General features: G+C 42.1%; 1 protein-coding gene and 1 long non-coding RNA gene across 5 annotated transcripts in view; one reads left to right on the forward strand and one right to left on the reverse strand.

The window, feature by feature from the left end:
• The window catches only part of SETD4 (SET domain containing 4), a 91293-nt gene that overhangs the window by 20069 nt on the left and 49649 nt on the right, over positions 1-21575 (reverse strand). For 3 of the 4 annotated variants that reach the window (XR_015724265.1, XR_015724264.1, XR_015724263.1), the window contains one exon: positions 9089-9232. The exons of the other annotated variant lie outside the window; for it this stretch is intronic. The gene's annotated coding sequence lies outside the window, so the exon portion shown is untranslated. The remainder of the gene's footprint in view (positions 1-9088; positions 9233-21575) is intronic. 4 annotated transcript variants of the gene reach the window in all.
• Positions 646-2288, forward strand: LOC123784228 (uncharacterized). Its single transcript, XR_006777425.2, has 3 exons — positions 646-745; positions 1454-1545; positions 1985-2288. It is a non-coding gene; the product is annotated as an uncharacterized LOC123784228 (long non-coding RNA).

Below are 21575 nucleotides of genomic sequence, written 5' to 3' on the forward strand. Positions count from 1 at the left end.
ATTTCTAGTGCAACAAGTTTTGATCTTTCTAAAATGAAACAGGAAAACATCCCACTTTCCACTTTTAGAACATACATATTTACTGGCCCTCTTCTTTCCATAAATACTCATCAAAAATTAGGTTATTTTTTTTCTTTCAGAAATTTTCTTAGCAGAAACCTTTGCTCTAAGACCATACCAAGCTTGAATGCTAGCTCTGGAGCAGAAGAGATTGTTTTAGTCAAGGTTCCTTGCATAACAGTAACAGAAACCAATCTGTACTACCTTAATGAGAAAAGAAAATTTGTCAGATGGATTCTAGAATACTTCATGGAGTCTGAGGATAATGAGGCCTCGTGAAGGACCTCCACTACTTCTTTCTGCCTCACATTTCTGCTTCCCTTTGTCCAAATATATAATTGTTCACTCTCTTTAGAACTTCATTCTCTGCTTCTCTTCTCACAGGGTGAAAAGGGCCACCCTTCAGCTCTAAAGAACATATGCGGCCACCTCACGAGTCTTGGATTTCACATGTCCCTTGGTATTCAGAATTTCAGAGACTCAATTCCATGTGCCCAGAACTGATTGGCCTAGCTTATCTCTCAATGGTCGGAACACTCACAGACGGAGGGCGGGACCAGCCAGAGTAAACACAACAGCAGCTACCAAGGTTTGGGAGAGTAAGAAGCAGACGGTTCTCAGAAAGAGGAGGTCTCAGACAGAGGGTGCTCTGGGCAGTGATACCAAGGATGCAAGGGAAAAAAACGTGAGTTTAAGATACTAACAGGCCATCTAATAGATATATTCCAATACTCAAAAATATTATAAAATAGGATGTTCATAAAATCTGGAAAAATAGCTAATATTTTTATTTTTACCAGATTACAGATATCTTTGACAACAAGTATATTCATTCACCTGTGTTTCCAGACATCACGCGCAGAGTTTACATGACACACTTCTTCATTGCTACACTGCTCAAAGAAAGCAGATAGTTTATAAGGAGATTAAAGTGCTAGCAGATAAACTGTTTCAAATATACTTTAAAAGCTGAGATGATTTTTATACTTAAATTTCTGAATGTATGTGCTTTTTGAAAGGAAGTCTAGCCATTTTTTACAATTTATGTAGTGTTCCTATAATAGCCTTTATTTTAGAGATATTCAGTTAAGTTGATTTTGTTACCAATTATCTCCTTACCTGTTTTCTCAGAGATACTAAATATTGGTATTCTTTGAAAGGTACTGAAGCAAAACAATAATAAAAGCCAAATTATCTTTATATTTTTGCTGTGAAAAGCTAAAAAAACATGAAAACTTATAGGTCACCTCAGTTTTTTGGCAAACATTCACACTGTACTTTAATTTTTAATAGTATTTGCCCAAATTTTTCATACTAAAAATTCATTTCTGAAGAAATGCCTTTCCCTTGTATTGAAAAAAGGTATTTATTTCCATTTGCATCTTTTTATCAGACAAGTTTTTTTCTCCCTGGAGTTCCCAGAATAAAATAAAGATCAAGTCATTTAAAACGGAACTCATCGCGTGGGCCAGAACGGCCAAGGAAGTAAGTAACCAGCTGAACTTTTGTTTACCCCTTTGGCTTTGCATGTCTCATGTCCCAGGCTTTCAAGATCTCCAGAAACCCACCCAGTTTTCCCTCTGTTCATAGCTAATTGGGTAACAGGAAAAACATATCTGAAGTCAAATACCATCAGTAAACTATATGATTTTGAGAAAATTACTTAAGCACAACAGAGCCTGTTTCCTCATCTGAAAATGAAGTTAATAATGGAAATCTTACAGGTTTGATATGAACATTAAATGAGTCAAAGTGTGTAAAATACCTAACCTAGTCCTCAGCACACAATAATTAACCTATATTAGTATTAAAATTATTATTTTTGTTGTCTTTCTCTCAATGGCATGGCTTTTAATATGTACTATCTTCCTGAAAGTGACCTTCTTTAGCTTGGTCTTGAAAATCTCTCCTCTCCCACCCTCAGTTCCAGCCCTGGGATGCAACTCACTCGGACACTGAAACAAAGGAACAGCAAGACAAAAGTAGACTCAAATGCCTCTGAAATAAATATTGGTAAACCTCTGTAAGTCTGATTGAAGAAAAGAAAGAAGGCACAAATAAAAAGGATTAAGAATGAAAAACAGAAATATTAATATAGATGCACAAATTAAAAAGAGAAAATTATGAACAACTTTTGCCAATAATCTGAGAACTTAATTGAATTAGCTAATTACCTAGAAAAAATACTAGTTGTCAAAAATGACTACAGAAGATAAAGAAAACCTGAATGGCCCTATACCATTTACAAAATTTAATCTCTAATTTAAAATCTTTCTCAGCTGACTAAGTACATGGGGTTTATTATACTATTCTGTCCACTTTTTATTATGGAAAATTTTAAGTATATGCAAAAGTAAAAATAATAGGGAGATCGGTAGGAGAAGGAAGGGAAGAATGAAGGGGGGGTAATCAGAAGGGGAAATGAACTACGAGAGACTATGGACTCTGGGAAACAAACTGAGGGCTTCAGAGGGGAGAGGGGTGGGGGATTGGGATAGGCCAGTGATGGGTATTAAGGGGGGCACGTATTGCATGAAGCACTGGGTGTTATATGCAAACAATGAATCATGGAACACTACATCAAAGACTAATGATGTACTGTATGGTGACTAACATAACATAATAAAAAAATTTTAAGTAAAAATAATAAAATAATAATTTCTCACAGAGAAATGTTTTTACAGATAAGTTTTATCAAACATTCAAGGAAGAGGAATTCTAATATCTCATAAATTTTTTCAAATACTAGGAAAAGAGAAAACAGTACAACTTACTTTTTTTTTCTTTTTTTTTTTTTTAATTTATTTATTCGACAGAGATAGAGACAGCCAGCGAGAGAGGGAACACAAGCAGGGGGAGTGGGAGAGGAAGAAGCAGGCTCATAGCGGAGGAGCCTGATGTGGGGCTCGATCCCAGAACGCCGGGATCACGCCCCGAGCCGAAGGCAGACGCCCAACCGCTGTGCCACCCAGGCGCCCCACAACTTACTTTTTATGCTAATACAATCTTGATGCCAAAAATAGAATGAGATGAGAAAAGAAACTTTAGGCCAGAGAAGCTATCCTGGGAACTGGGGCATGTTGAACTTGATGGTAACTTTGCCTTTCAACTTTAAAAAAAAAAAAAAGGCCATATTTTACATAGAAAGTATTTATCATCCTTCCCCTTTTATGTTGTGATTTATCTTAATTAAACCCCAATCCTTCCATTAATTCCTGATAAATCCACACACACTTGCAGGGCGGTGCTGTAGATGAACATGAAGAATAAAGCCTGTCCTGTACCCACTGTCCTGGCTCCCAGAGACCGAGAAAGGAAATGACAAGCCTCTAGCCCATGTGTTCCAGGAGGGAATCCTAAGCAGAGTGAACAGCGAGCATGTCAGTGACTCCTAATGATTTTGCTGTCCCCCTCCTCCAGGTGACCATTCAAAGAAATGATTTCATCTGACCAAATCTTATGAATCAGCCAGGAGCACCCCACAGCAGCCCTAGAACCCAGCTCAGAACAGGCTGATGCCTTTCCCCTGCTCATCTCCTTAGAAGTGAAGCTCATGACTTGCTGCCCCTGACCCAAAGGTGTTACATCAGAAACATAACAGATTCAAGGCTATCAGCTATTTTACCCCTAGGGCCCTCCAGCCAGCAGTGTGGCCTCACTTGACTCATTAGCCCAACTACACACTATCTTGCTAAGTAACTTCAGAAACTAAAATATTTTTGTACTTGGCAATTTCCCATTTTCCAAGGCTCAATCATTGCTGACAGAACCCATGTAAACGGGAATGGGCATGAAATATTTAAACAACTGTGGCATTACCTGCCTGATTGACGTGGGGAGTTCATTTGCGGAGTACTGAAAGGTAAGTTTGGTTATACCAAGCTAGACCAAGGTAAAAATGGTGTTACTTGCTTGAATAAATGAGGTGGGAGGGGAATTCCACCATTTTTTTTAGCAGCAGTGCAATTTTAATGAATAAAATTATATATGGGTCTTCAATATATAAAACTGAGGAGATCAGAGCTGGTCTTCTCATAGCAGGAGGGTGGAGATTCAGAGACTCATCCACTTGACTTTCTCCTATCCTCTGAGTCAACCCCTCTAAACCCTAGACCCCTGTCCTTCAACACTATGGGTCCTGGGCACACAGCTCAAAGTCCTCTGCCATGTGACACTAAATTTCCACTTAAAACCTTTGTCACAGGGGCACCTGGGTGGCTCAGTCGGTTAAGCGTCTGCCTTCAGCCCAGGTCATGATCCCAGTGCCCTGGGATCGAGCCCTACATCGGGCTCTCTGCTCAGCAGGGGGTCTGCTTCTCCCTCTGCCCCTCCCCCATGCTCGCTCTCCACCCCCCCAAATAAATAAAATCTTAAAAAAAAAAAAAAAAAAAACGTTGTCACGGAGTCATCCATAATTTAGAGTTGGAAGGTTTATGTAGGGCAAATCCTTTGTTTTGCCAGTGAGAAAACTGTGGGAAGAAGGGTCTTCCTGACTAGTCCAAACTTCACATCTACCCAATGGCAGAGGCAAAAATATTATATATATACCTTGACTCCCACCTCCTCCTATTTCCACCACACCCCACTGAAGTTTTCACCAATTAAACAGAATTGTATTATTGAACTTGCATCCACTACTGACTCCTGTATTATTAATTATTCCCATACTTCAGTGATATATGTACACACTTCTGCATGGTTCTAAGAATACATGTAACAAAAGTCCTGGCTAGGGTACGGATGAGGCCTGCAGAGATAGATGGCCCAGCAACACACACATGTCATCCACTAAGTATCGTGGTGGCCAGAAGCCTCCCAGAAATTACTTGAATATCTGTTGAGCCTGGGGGCAAGTAGAACAGGGCCAAGTAAGGGGAATCAACACAAGGTAGGAAATTGTGGAGGTCCCTGGGAAAGAGCTTACTATACTAGATAAAAGGACTGGATCTGATGGGTCAATCTCACCAACAGAACCTAAGGGATGGGGGAATGGCGATTCCAGGTATGATAAATGCCTCTGCCTGAATGCTTCCCCAAACTCGACCACACTGACAAATGTATACATAACTTGAGAAAGAGAAGAGGTGTGGAATACAGACAATTGAGAAAGTTGTAAGTCCTAGAGGAGCCAGAACCCAGCATCTTCACAGAGGGTCTCTCTCCAAAAGAGATTAGAAAGGAGTTTCCCTACAAGCAAGAGTGGGAGTAAGCCCCAGGAGGGAACAGACACTGCCTTCTTCCCCCACTCCTATTCCCCACCCTCAAGCAAGTGTTAGCAGCCTAAAGGATCGCAAAGCTCCAAGAGACATGGGGCTCCAAAAGGAAAGCAAGCCTTCCCTGTAAGTCCCATGCAGAAAACTACAGAAAGTCACACTGATTGGCCCTGCTTGTGTCACCACGAGGGGACCAATCACCATGGTGGGAAGGACATGGTGTCATGAGTGGCATGCCCAAGTCAGGTGCCTATCCCGCCAGCCAGCCTCCCCTAACCATCCATTATGGGGGGGGGGGGATGGCAAGACCCTAAAGGTGAAGAGAAGTGCTGATACTGGAGAGAGGGATGCTGAACAGACCAAACAGCAGGTATCTATCACAGACTCTCAGCCTGAGAAATTTCTAGACTATTACCTCAAAACAATCAAACATAAAAGGTTTGCAGGTGCCTAGGTAGCTCAGTCAGTTAAGTGTCTGCCTCTTGTTTTCAGCTCAGGTCTTGATTTCAGGGTCATGAGTTCAAGCCCATGTTGGGCTCCACGCTGGGCATGGAGCCTACTTAAAAGAAAAAAAAAGTTTAAAAAGAAAAAGTTTGAATAAGTTGAAATCATTTTAAAGAGGAGTATCTATCTGAAAAAGAAGATGCAAAGGAGAATTTAAGAAGGTAACCATCATATTTAAGGGGATAATAAGGACAATGATAAGGAGCTAAGACAACCAAAGACAGAAGAGCAAGAATGCAGAAGACAAAAGGAATAAACTAAAGATCAACAAAAGCTACCACACAGTCACACCTCCCAGCGCTACACCTGTGGTTCTGTTTCGTCCTCCTCAAAAGCCCTGCCTGACAAATTACCATCCCCCAAGAGCTAAGAAATCTGGGTTTCACAAGGTCAAATCAACCAAGGTCATTTAGCTAGTTCTGCAGCAGAACTGGAAATCAAACCCAGGTTTGAAGGACCTCTGTGACACCTTCCACTTCTCTCTGCTCCCTCACCCGCCCCCTCAGCCCCCTCCCACACCATACTGTCTCCCATGTTCTGCAGAGTTTTAAGGCCAAATCATGAGGATTTTGGAGCAGTGTATTTTTGAAACTATAATAACAGCCATAATTAGAAGTTAGTGTGTAAGAATTCAATAACTAATGACAGTCTAACTGGAATGGAGAGAAGACAGTCAGAAAACCAGCAACGTGTAAGGTCATGCTCCGTGGGTATTAATGCTGAAAGCATCTCTGGGTGCTTGTCAAAACTACACTTTCTAGGAGTGCCTGGCTAGCTCGGTCTGTGGAGTGTGGGACTCTTGATCTCGGGGTCCTGAGTTCAAGCCCCACATTTGGTGTGGAGTCTACTAAAAAAAATTTTTTAATTTTTAAAGAAAAAAACTTCTAGGTCCTCATTCCCAGAGATTTGGGGATTTTAGGTGTGGGGTGAAGCCCAAGAATGGCAGGTTCAACAAGCACCAGTGATTCTGAGGTAGGCCACTGGCAAACAAGCATTCAGAAACACGGATGAGAAATCAGGGCAGGGGCACCTGGGTGGCACAGCGGTTAAGCGTCTGCCTTCGGCTCAGGGCGTGATCCCGGAGTTGTGGGATCGAGCCCCACATCAGGCTCCTCCGCTATGAGCCTGCTTCTTCCTCTCCCACTCCCCCTGCTTGTGTTCCCTCTCTCGCTGGCTGTCTCTATCTCTGTCAAATGGATAAATAAAATCTTTAAAAAAAAAAAAAAAGAAAGAAATCAGGGCAATTAATAAAAGCAGAGTGTGAGAAGAATAGGAGAAAGGGGCACCTGGATGGCTCAGTGGGTTAAGCATTCAACTCTTGGTTTCATCTCAGGTCACAATCAGGTTGTGAGATCAAGCCCCATGTCAGGCTCTGCACTCAGCAGGGAGCCTGGGATTCTCTCTCTCTCTCCCTCTCCTTCTGCCCCTCCCCCTGCTTCTGCGCTCTCTCTCTAAAACAAAGAAATCTTAAAAAAAAAAAAAAAAAAAGGAGAGAGATGTATGTGCTCCAATACTGTGTGTACTAGGGAAGAGGAAAAAGAAACACGTCAAAGCAACCACTTATCTGCTTTTGAAGATGCTGTCTTTGTCTCAGAAACAGAATATTCTGGAAAAACTAGGCAACTGGTAAAGGGGGAGGAGGGGTAGTACCTCCTGCATCACTAAGTGGCAAAGTACTAAATCTAAGCCAAGCCTTAAAATAATTATTAATACTTGATCTAAGGTTATAAAAGAGTAAGGAAAGAAAATAAGAGGAAAGAATGCACTAAGTCAATGTTATTGATTTACACTCTGAAAGAAATGCCAGAACTATTATTTAGATGTCAAAATAAGTCCAAGAAGAGTACAAGGCTGTTTTGATCATTTGAAACCAAATACCTGCTTTCTCTGAGATGGGGCTTTCAGACATACAGCCTCCTTAAATACCACTGCAATGCTCTGAACAGATCACATTTCCCCTTCAAAGGTTATACTATGTTAAATTATATGCAATTTCAAAAAGAACAAGTCGTTGTCCTACTTTGAGTCCCTTCTCTTAAAAGCATGTTTTGACTAAGATTAATTTATAGCCCAAGGAGATTTGGGGAAAAGAAAAAAAAAAAAAAACCTTGAAATTGCAAGTAAAAATAACTAAGAATTCCGGTTGCTTCTTAAATATCAAGTGACGTTGTTTTGGAAATAGGACCAGATCTGCACAGAGCCGCAGGTAAATGGACCAACTTTGGGATTTGCAGTATCCAGTAGACACTCCAGGGGGAAAAAAGCTAGTTGGAAGGCCACAGCTGTGGAGTAGTCATAATGGGAGCTCAACACAGGGCAATTTGCTCAATTCCAGCCAATGGAAAGTGGTACAGTAAGGAAAATGAGGGCAGAGACGCTCAGTGACCTCACAGCAGTGTTGTGAGGCTAATTTAATTAGTGAGCCCTCCTGAAGCACTGAAGAGTGGATCAGCAAGGTGACTTAGCACCTTCGACTTCCGGTTTCTGTAAACCATGTCGCATGGATAAATGCGTCCTGACCGCTCCTATCACAGTAACTGCAGACATGCTCACCTCTTTCTAAATAGGACCCTTTATTTACTTAACAAGGTATCCCCATAGTAATTTATCATTTGTGTTTCCTCTTTTTATTTTTTTAAGCAGGGGGAGGGGCAGTGGGAGAGGGAAGATCTTAAGCAGGCTACACACCCAGCACACCCCCACAACGTGGGGCTCCATCTCACGACCCTGAGATCATGACCTGAGCCGAAATCAAGAGTCGGACACTTAACTGACTGAGCCACCCAGATGCCCCGTCCTCTTTTTAAAACTAACAAAAAAAGCATCTCCTTGTGCTTTTTCATAGTTTCTTCACATATGCTAGGAATCTCTTTGTAACACTTGCTCGACCAAATCAGCGTAACTCATCGTTAACTGGAGGGACCCCGGGACAGCCTATGTGGCGGATGGTACTAGGGTTCATTCACCCACCTAAGGAAGAAAAACTCCCTTGTATTTCTCAACTTTTGCATATAGTCACTTTGGTAGTTCCATTTCCAGCATTTTTTTTTTTTTGGATTATTCAGATGCAAATTACAGAAGGGGAAAGATGTTTTCAATGGGATAGGGATTAAGTACTTGCATTGTGTGGCTTTGATCTGCCAGGGCATTTACTGAGTCCTTGGATTTTAAATTGGCCCAATACTTACTTCCTTAGAGGATTTTGTAGTCTGCTAGGACGGCCATGACAAAATACTACAGACCGGGTGCAAGGGGCGGGGGAGGGGGGCGGGGGCGCGGCAGGGGATCAACAGCAGACGTTTATCTCTCACCGTTCTGGAGGCTGGAAGTCCAAGATCAAGGTGTGAGCAGGTTTGGTTTCTCCTGGGAGCGCTCGCCTTGGCTTGCATGTAGATCCTCTCACTGTGTCCTCACATGGCCTTTCATCTGCCTGCACATATCCCTGGTGTCTCTACCTGTTCTTATAAAGAAAGGAGTACTCTTGAAGTAGGGCCCAGCCTCGGGACTTCATTGTATTAGTTAGAGTTCTCCAGAGAAGGAGACTTATTATAGGAATTGGTTCATGTGGTTGTGGAGGCCAGGAAGTCCCAGAGTATGCTGTCTGCAAGCTGGACAACCAGGAAAGCTAGCAGTTTAATACAGTTCAAGTCCAAAGGCCTGAGAAGCAGGGGTGATGATCTACGTTCCAAACTGAGTCCAAAAGCCCGAGACCCAGGACTGTCGATGTCTGAGAGCTGGAGATGGAGGTCTCAGCTCCAGCAGAGGGTAATTTCCCCCTCGTCTGCCCTGTTGCTCTGTCTGGGCCCTCGATGGACTGGATGATGATCGCCCACGCTGGAGACGGCCACCTGCTTTAGACAGCTGACCAATTCAAATGCTAATCTCTTCCAGAAATACTCTCAAACACAGAAATAATGTTTTACCAACTATTGGGCATCCTTTAGCCCAGTAAAGTTGACATAAAATTAACTATCACTCTCATTTAACCCGAATTATCTCCTCAAAGGGCCTGTCTCCAAATACAGTCACACTGAAGGTTAGAGCTTTAAAATACGAATTTGGAGGAACACAGTGCAGGCCTTAACAGAGCATATACCAGACACATTAATAGAACCAAATATAAAAACTCTATAGAATGGTGGAGAAATTTAAGCTATTACTCTAACTTGACCCATAACACCATCAGTGTACAAATACCATGAGTTAAACAATCCTCCTAAAATAAATCAACTATCTATAGAATAAAAGCACTGTATTTAGGGGAAGGGATTGGTCCTGCTGCTAATCTCTACCTTTTAATATAATTAAAAGGAGCTTCTACTCAACCAGAAACACTTCAACATTTATTTCAGATCCAAACGATGAAGTATGTCAAAAATATATCTTGGAAACCATCTGTATCTAGCTTCTGATGGGGGAAAAATATTGTGGATATAGCACTTAATAAGTAAGAGGAGGGCTTTTCGCTCAATATCCTTTGGATCCAAAAAACTGCTACTGTTAAACTTATCAGCCATTACTATTTCAATAAACAGTGAGCACAACCCAGAAGGCACTTAATCCAAAAGGTATAAAATCTATGCAAATCATCAAATGTGACCAGCCAATGGGGAAGTTGAGCTTCTGGCACTAATTTACTACTGGCCCCTGGTATGTGTTCTTCTTCTTCATCAAGACGCATGGCTCTACAATTCCCTGAGCGCTGACAGAGTATGCATTGTGCACACAGCACAGCAAGGCCAAGGAGCAGTTTATAACACGGGATCGTTTAAAGGAGGGATAAGGTCCTAGAAACAGCCCTAGCTTACATTAAATGGCATCTTCGAGCAGATATAACCAAGACCTACAGATAGATATTTCCAAACCTCAGGAGTATCCAACCTTTTCTGGCAGCTCATGATATTTCTATCAGCTGCCCCACACCTGACATCATCTAAGTGAAAATGTGCTGGTGCCTTCTTGGCCTAACCAATACTGTTAGCTTAAATTTCCCATTTATCTTTACGTTCTCTATCATTTTATCCTTGTTTCCAGCATTGGGTTCTTTTCTTTGAAGCCCCAAATCCATGCTACTTTAGATGCCTGTATCTGTATCCAGTGTGTCTGAACTTATGAACGTTTTCCTATTTAACTTTACTAATGCTGGAGAGTTATGGTGATGAAGACCTACTAATAATTATTAGCAGAGCGGGATGGTAGAGGGGAAAATAGAACTCTGAGGGATACACAAGAACAAGTAGCCCATAGAACAGACTTTTCTTTGTAGTAAAGAAATCTGTATGTATATGACATATTTTATCTTCAAGTGTCTGATTCAATACATATATGGCTGGTAATGGCATCAGAATTGGGAAAACACTCACTGCTAACACTTACTCTAAAGTGGAAGAACCGTGGCCAAGTTTTCGTCAGTAGCACTCAGGCTCCGAAGAACTTCCACAGACAGGACCTAGTCTGTCTAATTTCTTCTCTGATTACTGTTCCCAAATTCTGAACCCAAAAATAACATAGGAACGGTAGCTCCATTGTCCTGTTGCTATTCAACAGTAAATCGTATTTTACTTCTGGAAGGAATATTTAGAGTGAACAACATAAAACATTACATTCATATTAAATTCCCAAGAGGAAACCATCTGTTCACTTGGTTCAGAGTGACCAAGAGCCTTAATGTTTCCCTCAGCTTGACTAAACTTTAGAGAGTTTCATTTCCGACCCTAGGCCCTGACCTCCCTTTCCTTAGAGCATTTTGTCTAGAAAACTTGTAGTTGTATATTCTTTCTCTGCCACTTCGAGATATATATAATTTCTTTTAAAGCTTCTTGCCGGTTTTACAGCTCAGGGATGTCTTTCTCAAGCACCCAGGAGCCATTGCTTTAAAATGTAATCATCAAGGGAGATAGCACCCTTACCTCCCAGTCTCTGTGGGAAGGCAGGAACCTCATTTGATGGCCTAATCACAGAGAAAACATTTGGGAACTGAGGAAATAACCCAACGTGCTCTACACATCACATCAACCAACCTCCCGCTAACATCCTCCACTAGCTCACTGCAGCCCATAGAGGTCCTCCTGCCCTTTGTTTCAGTAGATTTGAGTTCAGACTCCATTCTAGTCTCTCCCCCTCATTGTAATAGTCTTGAATAAGGTCACCTTTGACTGTTTAACTTTGTCCACTGCAATTTTTGCTTTGACAACAGTTTATCATTCCTATAACTCTGCTCTTCATGGAGAAAAGGGAAAAATTCCTTTTCTCTCAGCTTCAAAGAGTTACTTTCTTCACAGTTAACAAGGGATCCATTATTTCTTCATGGTAAAATGTCTATGAGACATCTGCTGTTAATTGCTGACAAGCTGTTTGAGAAGTCCATCCACATTTGTTCATAGGGAACTCTAAAGATATTCATCGTTATCATCATTCATTCAACGAATATTTATTGGGTTTTGACCAAAAACTGTGCTTGGTCCTACGCAGGCACTGGCAGCACGCAGACCCAGTCTCAGCCTGCAAGAAACTTCAGTCCAACATCAGTGTTACAAGGGTAGCGGTTTGGAGAGCATTAATGTGCTTTTTTTTTCTCTTTTGCCTTTCTCATTGCTCTGACCTTTGAGATATCCCTCTGTCTAGATAGAGAATGAGGATACAGAAGACATGCAAAGAGACAGACCAACGAAATGTTCACCTTCAAGCATGCACAGTGATGATTTTGCAGCAGGAGATGGCCCTTCAGGCTGGGCTGTTGTCCTGAGAAAAGGCATCCAGCTTTGCTTATCCCCCCAGTAGCATATCAACAGCCAGGCTTGGAGGACTAAGCCATGGGGTCTTTATACCGGAGGCCTGGACAGAATCTGCTCCATTTTGGCCCTGGGTGAACTGTGGTGAGGAGAAAAGAGCCCAGAGGCAGGAGAATAAGACAAGTGCCTTCCTCCACTATGGTTGCCATAAAAAAAAAATACCATAGATTGGTTGGCTTAGACAACAAATGTTTCTCTTTTATAGTTCAGGAGGCTGGGAGGTCTGAGATCAGGGTGCCAGCATGGTCAGGTTCTGGTCAGAGCTCGCTTCCTGCTGTGTAGACATCCCTCTTCTTGGTGTGTGTCCTCGCCTGGCAGAGGAAGACCAGGAGCTCTGGGCTCTTCCTCTTCTTATAAGAGCACTAACCCCATTATGGGGGCTATCCTCTCTTGACCTCGTCTAAGCCTAATCACTGCTCAAAGGCCCCAAAACCATCACACTGGGGAGTTATGGTTTCAACATAAGAATGGGGGGGTGGGGGAAGACAGAAACATGAAGTCCATAATGACAAGCCAACAGGTAGACTATTTTTCAAGTGAGGATATCCAGGACAGAGTTCTGACCACACTACATATGGCAGGTATAAAGGAACCAGCTTACAGGCTGTCCTGCATTCCAATTCAGGGATCGGACACATCCTGCAAAATTTGGCAGCACCGAAAAGCATGGTCATTCTAGAGGATGCCTTGAAGATCAGCTATCCTGGGCGACATGGATTCCCGGCCTGGGGCCAGGTAGAGAATCACGCTCAGAGGTCTGCAGGTAGCAAAAGCCAGTAAGGCAGAGATAGCAGATATGCCCCAGAGGCAGTGCCTGGGACAGGCTGCAAGTTCACCAGTTACAGACAGAAGAACCAGCACGGGGAGGGTAGAACTATAAACACAAAACCCCTCCTCCCACCCAATGCCATTTTAGGGAAAGAAACAAGGGAGGCTACTGGACCATGTTTCTCTTCAGGCAATTGCTGAAGCTATTTAAATTCAATGGAGGCTTTTAGATTAAATTGGATGAGACAAAATTTAAACTGGACAGGACTAAAAGCCAGATTTTGCCCAGTAACCTGTGGGGTGGGCTCAGGGGGAAATTGGATCATGCAGCCACAAAGAAGGCATTACATTTTCTCTGTAGTATGAGTTAAATCGATGTCCCTACACAATAGCCAGCTTTGGTTGCGTCCTGAGGTACATTTCATCCTCAAAACAGCCGCTGGAAATCAGTACTCTGCTTGTCTCCATTTACAGATGAAGAGGAAGAGGCAAAGGCTGGACGATAAAAACTTTCCATGGGTCCAGAACTAGTGAGTGGTGTATCAGGACCCAAACCCAGGTGAGGCTCCGGCCAGAACCCATGCTGTAACCCATACCCCACACAGCCCCTGGTCAGAAGACAGTTAAGCAGAAGGCCTCAGTAATCAGAATGCCCTTTCAAGCAAAAGGAAGATACCATACAAAGCTTTCATATCGATGCATCAAGCAAAAATATCCTACCAGCAAACAAAGCCACATGACTTCTTAGTGTCTTGTGCCTGGTGACACAATCTGCCCTCAAAACTAAAATTTAAAAAAATATTTAAAAAATTTTTTTAAAAACACAGCAGCAATAATTACAGATGAGATGAGAACAGTTAAGAGAAAGGGGAAGTTGGAAGAGGTTCCCTGTGAGAGCTGTATTTTTAGGGAAAGAAAGACAGGAGAAGACTGATTTTTCTTCCTACAACTCGGATCAAACTGAGGTTTGATTAAAGAATGACCCTGACCCACAGCAGAGAATAAAAGACAACTTCCAGTAAGTACGCTAGCTCGAATTAATGATTTACTTTTTATTTTTAAACCGAATTCAGTAGAGATTTACATGCATTAGGTTACAATGATTAACATCTGAAATTTGACCTTGAAATAACCTTTACATTGTAAATTCTTAATGATCAAAACAATGTTCTCAGTGATTAAAACATATTAGTGATTAATTATTAAAGGAGAATAATTGCAAATACACGTTCCTAAAATCTCAAGGCTTTTAAACCATTTGTACAAATGACTGGACATTTTTTAAATTTGCTAAAAAAAAAAAAGAAAAACCCTCCATCTAATTCGCATTTTCATTGTCAATCCAAAAACAAGAGAAAAGGTACTTCTAGGAAGCTAGTAATGCACACAACTATCTGTGATCCCATCAAAGCCAAAGAGAGAAAAGAAAATTGTTCCCTATCTACTTGTAACATTGAGAAATAATCCCAAGAACTTCTGAAGTAAGGCTAAGAAAAGGTCAGTAGTTTTGATCATCATTTATCTTTAAGAAACCACTTTGTTATCAGTTTAATACCATGGAGTCAGACCTGACGCCGGTGCTACACCTATCAACTGTGACTGATGCCCAAGCTGAGAACAGGAGTAGAGCTACTGAGCAAACCAGATTTGCCTCAACAATTTTTACTGAGTGACAAGGTTTCAAGAAATGACTACACTTCAGGCCATCGAGAAACAATACTCAACCAGATAATGGCCCTGTGTATTTGAAGCCATCTTTCCCAAGGCCATGGTTTTTTTTAACTTGGACGCACTTGCCTGGAGTAGATTTCCTCTGCACACAAGGAACCCCAGAGTGTGTACAAGCTGGGGCTGACTATGGCCTCCCAGGGCCAAGGCCGTCCCAGGGCCAGGACGAGGGCCTCTCAGAGGCACCGGCCTCCCAACAGCTGAACACACCTGGCCAACTCTTTGGGGGAAGACAGAAAAGCATTCCCTACACTGTCCCCAAACCTGCCCCATGTCTGTGGGGTCCCATCAGAAGTGACAAAATTTAATAGAAAAAAAAGGCAATTTCCTGGGGAATTGATCTATGTAATTTTCTGAGTTGTCAAACATTATTTTTCACAATTTATTCTATGTTGATCATTAACCTATTTTTTCCAGTAGAAAGGAATATATTTGAAATGTTACCTATATTAATTTTCTACTGCTACATAACAAATTTGCACAAACTTTGCAGCTTCAAGCAACACCATTTTATTAATTTCACAGTTTCTGTGGCTAGGACTCCAGCACATTTTTTTTTTAATGATTTTTTATTATATTATGTTAGTCACCATACAGTACATCCCCGGTTTCCGATGTAAGGCTCGATGATTCATTAGTTGTGTATAACACCCAGTGCACCATGCAATACGTGCCCTCCTTACTACCCATCACCGGTCTATCCCATTCCCCCACCCCCCTCCCCTCTGGAGTCCTCAGTTTGTTTCTCATAGTCCATAGTCTCTCATGTTTCATGCCCCCTTCTGATTACCCCCACTTTCTTTATCCCTTTCTTCCCCTACCGATCATCCTAGTTCTTATGTTCCATAGATGAGAGAAATCATATGATAGTTGTCTTTCTCTGCTTGACTTATTTCACTTAGCATTATCTCCTCCAGCGCTGTCCATGTTGTAGCAAATGTTGAGAACTCGTTCTTTCTGATAGCTGAGTAATATTCCATTGTATATATGGACCACAACTTCTTAATCCAGTCATCTGTAGAAGGGCATCTCGGCTCCTTCCACGATTTAGCTATTGTGGACATTGCTGCTATGAACATTGGGGTGCATATGGCCCTTCTCTTCACTACGTCTGTATCTTTGGGGTAAATACCCAGTAGTGCAATGGCTGGATCATAGGGTAGCTCAATTTTTAACTTTTTAAGGGACCTCCACACTGTTTTCCAGAGTGGCTGTACCAACTTGCATTCCCACCAACAATGTAGGAGGGATCCCCTTTCTCCACATCCTCTCCAACAATTGTTGTTTCTTGCCTTGTCTATTTTTGCCATTCTAACTGGCGTAAGGTGGTATCTCAGTGTGGTTTTGATTTGAATTTCCTTGATGGCTAATGATTTTGAACATTTTTTCATGTGTCTGTTAGCCATTTGTATGTCTTCATTGGAAAAGTGTCTGTTCATATCTTCTGCCCATTTTTTGATTTGTTTATTTGTTTCTCGTGTATTGAGTTTGAGAAGTTCTTTGTAGATCTTGGATACCAGTCCTTTATCTGTAGTGTCATTTGCAAATATATTCTCCCATTCCGTGGGCTGCCTCTTAGTTTTTCTGACTGTTTCCTTGGCTGTGCAGAAACTTTTAATCTTGATGAAGTCCCATAAATTCATTTTATCTTTTGTTTCTCTTGCCTTTGGGGATGTGTCATGAAAAAGGTTGCTTTGGCCGATGTCGTAGAGGTTGTTGCCTATGTTCTCCTCTAGAATTTTGATAGATTCCTGTCTCACATCGAGGTCTTTCATCCATTTGGAGTTTATTTTTGTGTATGGTGTGAGATAGTGGTCAAGTTTCATTCTTTTGCATGTAGCTGTCCAATTTTCCCAGCACCATTTATTGAAGAGACTGTCTTTTTCCCACCGGATGTTTTTTCCTGCTTTATCAAATATTAGTTGCCCAAAGAGCAGAGGGTCCATTTCTGGGCTCTCTATTCTGTTCCATTGGTCTATGTGTCTGTTTTTGTGCCAGTACCATGCTGTCTTTGTGATCACAGCTTTGTAGTACAGCTTGAAATCTGGCATTGTGATGCCCCCAGCTTTGTTTTTCCTTTTCAACAGTTCCTTGGAGATTCGGGGTCTTTTCTGTTTCCATACAAATTTAAGGACTGTTTGTTCCAGTTCTTTGAAAAATGTCCTTGGTATTTTGATCGGGATAGCATTGAAAGTGTAGATTGCTCTGGGTAGCATGGACATTTTAACTATGTTAATTCTTCTGATCCATGAGCATGGAATATCTTTCCATCTTTTTATGTCTTCCTCAATGTCTTTCAAGAGTGATTTATAGTTTCTAGAATATAGGTCCTTTACGTCTCTGGTTAAGTTAATTCCAAGGTAACGTATGGTTTTTGGTGCTATTGTAAATGGGATGGATTCCCTAATTTCTCTTTCTTCGGTCTCGTTATTCGTGTATAGAAATGCAACTGATTTCTGAGCATTTATTTTGTATCCTGCCACGTTACTGAATTGCTCTATAACTTCTAATAATTTGGGAGTGGCTTCTTTTGGGTTTTCCATATAGAGTATCATGTCATCTGCAAAGAGAGACATTTTGACTTCTTCTTTGCCAATTTGAATACCTTTGATCCCTTTTTGTCGTCTGATTGCTGTTGCAAGGACTTCTAGTACTATGTTGAATAATAGTGGCGAGAGTGGGCATCCTTGTCGAGTTCCTGATCTTAAGGGAAAGGCTTCCAGCTTTTCTCCATTGAGAATAATATTTGCAGTAGGCTTTTCATAGATGGCTTTTATGAGATTGAGAAATGTACCTTCTATTCCTACACTCTGAAGGGTTTTAATCAGGAAAGGATGCTGTATTTTGTCAAATGCTTTTTCGGCATCGATTGAGAGGATCATATGGTTCCTGAGTCTTTTCTTGTTGATATGATGTATCACGCTGATTGATTTGCGAATATTGAACCACGCTTGCATCCCAGGTATGAATCCCACTTGATCGTGATGGATAATCCTTTTAATGTACTGTTGGATTCTATTAGCAAGTATCTTGTTGAGGATTTTGGCGTCCATATTCATTAGGGAAATCGGTCTGTAATTCTCCTTTTTGCTGGGGTCTTTGCCTGGTTTGGGGATCAAGGTAATATTGGCCTCATAGAATGAGTTTGGTAGCTTTCCTTCTGTTTCTATTTTTTGAAATAGCTTTAGGAGAATAGGTATTATTTCTTCTTTGAATGTTTGGTAGAATTCCCCAGGAAAACCGTCCGGGCCTGGAGTTTTGTTATTTGGAAGGTTGTTTATCACTGACTCAATTTCTTCATAATTAATTGGCCTGTTTAAGGAATCAATTTCTTCCGGTTTCAATCTTGGTAGTTCATAGGTTTCCAGGAAGGATTCCATCTCTTCCAGATTGCTTAGTTTATTGGCATATAGCTGTTGATAAAAATTTCTAATAATCCTTCCAATTTCAATGGTGCTCGTCGTGACCTCTCCTTTTTCATTCATAATTTTAATAATCTGGGTCCTTTCTCTTTTCTTTTGGATAAGTCTTGCCAGTGGTCTGTCAATTTTATTGATTCTCTCCAAGAACCAGCTTCTAGTCCTGTTGATCTGCTCTACTGTACTTCTGGTTTCTGCTTGATTGATTTCAGCTCTAATTTTGGTCAACTGCTTCCTCGTGCGTGGATTAGGCCTGTCCCTCTGTTGCTGTTCCAGCTTCTTGAGGTGAGAATATAAAAACTGCATTTTAGATTTTTCTATTCTTTTGAGTGAGGCTTGGATGGCTATGTATTTCCCCCTTAAGACTGCCTTTGCAGTATCCCATAGGTTTTGGACTGTTGTATTTTCATTCTCATTGGTCTCCATAAATTGTTTAATTTGATTTTTGATTTCCTGGTTTATCGAGTCATTCCTGAGCAGGATGGTTCTTAGTCTCCAAGTGTTTGAGTTTCTTCCAAATTTTTCCTTGTGGTTGAGTTCCAATTTCAGAGCGTTGTGGTCTGAGAATATGCAGGGGATAATTTCAATCTTTTGGTATCGGCTGAGACCTGTTTTGTGTCCCAGAACATGGTCTATTCTTGAGAATGTTCCATGGGCATTAGAATAGAATGAGTATTCTTTGGTTCTGGGGTGTAGTGTTCTATATATATCTATGAGGTCCAACTCGTCGAGTATGGCATTCAAAGCCTTTGATTCTTTGCTTAGTTTTTGCCAGGGTGTTCTGTCTATTTCTGATAGCGGAGTGTTGAGGTCCCCTACTATTAATGTATTTTCATTTATATGTCTCTTTATTCTGGTTAAGAGTTGGCTTGTGTATCTTGCTGCTCCCCTGTTGGGGGCATATATATTTATAATTGTCATATCCACTTGTTGAATACTTCCCTTAAGAATAATATAGTGCCCTTCTGCGTCTCTAACTATAGTCTGTAGTTTAAAATCCAATTTATCTGATATGAGAATTGCTACCCCAGCTTTCTTTTGAGGACCATTTGCGTGAAAGATGGTACTCCATCCCCTTATTCTCAGTCTGAATGCATCTTTGGGTTTGAAATGAGTCTCTTGTAGACAGCAAATGGATGGGTCATTTCTTTTTATCCAATCTGCAACCCTGTGGCGTTTTATGGGATGGTTCAAACCATTTACATTAAGACTGATTACTGATAGATATGATTTTAATGTTGCCATGTTGCCAGTAAAGTCTTTTTTTGTATTGGCTGTGACTTTCTGTTCTTTATCACTCTTGGGGCCTTTTTACTTTTATAGAACCCCCCGTAATATCTCCTGTAGGGCTGGTTTCGTAGTTACAAAATTGGTTAGTGACTGGCGATTCTGAAATGTCTTTATTTCTCCATCAATTCTGAATGAGTCTTGCTGGATAAAGGATCCTTGGCTGCATGTTTTTCTCTGAAAGAGCTTTAAATATGCTCCCCCAACCCTTTCTCTCATTCCAGGTCTGTGTAGACAGGTCTGACGTAATTCTGATGCTTTTGCCTTGGTACGTGAGAAATTCCTTTGCCCTGGCCGCTTTCAATACTGTATCCTTGGATCTAATATTTGCGAAATGCACTATGACGTGACGTGGCGTAGGTTTGTCGTGGTTGAGCTTGGGAGGGGTCCTCTCTGCCTCTTGGACACGAATGTTGTTTCCCTTGCTAGATTAGGGAAGTTTTCAGCTACAATTTGTTCAAATATCTCTTCTAGACCTCTGTTTTTCTCCTCCCCCTCGGGGATGCCGATGATTCTAACATTGGATCGTTTCATTGAGTCAGTAATCTCCCGTAACCTACATTCGTGGGCGTGGATTTTTTTAAGACCATCTTCTATTTTCATTTTTTCCTCTATTAACCCATCCTCCAATTCACTAACCCGTTCCTCTGCTTCTGCGACCCTGGCTGTCAGAGCCTCTAGTTTTGCCTGCATTTGGCTCATAGAATTTTTAATTTCTGTCAGATTCACTCTCATTTCTGTCCTTAGGGATTCTATATTCTCAGTAACCTTTTCGTTTATACTTTTTTCAATTCTACTCATCATTTTGACCATCGTTACTCTGAATTCCATTTCTGATAATTTGGTTACATCCATATCCATTATTTCTGTGGCAGAGGCCACAGTCTCACTGTCTTTTCTTTGCTGGGGGGGGCTTCTCCTTCTTGTCATTCTGATGAAGAGAGGTTGCGGGGTTTCCAGAGCCCAAATTATTGACTGGGTCCCAGGCCGTGCCCCTTGTTTTATAGGGATCTTAGGGATGTGGGCTTCTTCTTTAAAGATTTTATTTATTTATTTATGTGGCAGACAACCAGTGAGAGAGGGAACAGAAGCAGGGGAGTGGGAGAGGAAGAAGCAGGCTCCCAGCGGAGGAGCCCGATGAGGGAGTCCTTTCCGGAACGCCGGGATCACGCCCTAAGCCGAAGGCAGGCGCTCAATGACTGCGCCACCCAGGCACCTCGGGTTGTGGGCTTCTTGATTTTTCAGCCTGCCTTCTGGGGGAGGGGCCTGCCGCACCGATACTCAGGCAACCCTGTTTGGGTAGAGTCTCCGCGTCCCCTGCGAGGGGGGATGGGGATGGGCACGCTGTGAGCCGGTATTTCCAGGCTTTTGTTCTCTGGCGGCTTTCCCTGGCGGTTTGCTGTGCCTCTTCTGAGAGTCAGAGCAGCAGCGGCCAAATTTCAGCCTCTGTCACGGAACAGAAGGATTGCGGCCCGTTCTCTACTAATGTTCTGGCCACTTTAACTCTGTTTCTGTTGGTGCTGCTCAACCCTGCAGCGTCCCGGGATGTGCGCCCCACACCCGGCGTCCCAGCCCTCACTTCCAGGGCCGGCGCGTCTCTGTCCTTTGTGTTTCTAATGCCGCCAGCCGCCAGCCGCCCCGCGCGCGCTCCCGGATCTCCCCGTCTCAGTCTAGATCCAGTGAGCGCACCGGGATTCCGGTGTTCCGCGAGATGCCTGGTGGCGCGCGCACCCGGCTCACGGTCTCAGTCTGCTGTTTTGCGGGTGCCGACCGTGAGCCCCGCTCGCTCTCCCGTGCAAGTGGTT

This window comes from Ursus americanus, chromosome 4 (genome assembly GCF_024610735.1).
Source record: "Ursus americanus isolate L20-20 chromosome 4, mUrsAme1.1.p, whole genome shotgun sequence".
NCBI classification, from domain to species: domain Eukaryota; kingdom Metazoa; phylum Chordata; class Mammalia; order Carnivora; family Ursidae; genus Ursus; species Ursus americanus.